The following is an 836-nucleotide window of genomic DNA, read 5'->3' on the forward strand; positions in this document are numbered from 1 at the left end:
CTGGTGGCACCTTAAAGACTAACACGTTTATTTGAGCATAAGCTTTTGTGGGTAAAAACCCCACTTCTTCAGGTTCATGGAGTGAAAATGACAGCTGCAGATGTAAATATACTGACACATGAAGAGAGGGGAGTTACCTCACAAGTGGAAAACCGGTGTTGACAGGGCCAATTCGATCCAGGTGGATGTAGTCCCCTCCCAATAATAGATGAGGAGGTGTCAATTCCAGGAGAGGCAAAGCTGCTTTTGTAATGAGCCAGCCACTCCCAGTCCCTATTCAAGCCCAAATTAATGGTGTGAAATTTGCAAATGAATTTTAGTTATGCAGTTTCCCTTTGAAGTCTGTTTGTGAAGTTTTTTTGTTCAAATATGGCTACTTTCAAATCTGTTATAGACTGTCCAGGAAGATTGAAGTGTTCTCCTACTGGCTTTTGTATGTTACCATTCCTGATTTTCTTTTACGTAGGGACTGTCCGGTTTGACCAATGTACATGGCAGAGGGGCATTGCTGGCACATGATGGCATATATAACATTAGTAGATGTGAAGGTGAATGAGCCTCTAATGGTGTGGCTGATTTGGTTGGGTCCTCTGATGGTGTCGCTAGAGTAGATATGGGGACAGAGTAGGCAATGAGGATTGCTACAGGGATTGGTTCCTGGATTAGTGTTTCTAACAGATACAGACAGACATCATACCAAATGGACTGAAGGTAAAAAAAACCCATTGCAATCAACATACTGCACTGACTATGGTGAGAGACTGTGCCACACACTCTCAAAGAAACTGAGGAACCACCTGATCAGCATCCTGTACAGCAGACAGGAAAAGATCAAG

This window comes from Chelonia mydas, chromosome 7 (assembly GCF_015237465.2).
Source record: "Chelonia mydas isolate rCheMyd1 chromosome 7, rCheMyd1.pri.v2, whole genome shotgun sequence".
Taxonomy (NCBI): Eukaryota; Metazoa; Chordata; order Testudines; family Cheloniidae; genus Chelonia; species Chelonia mydas.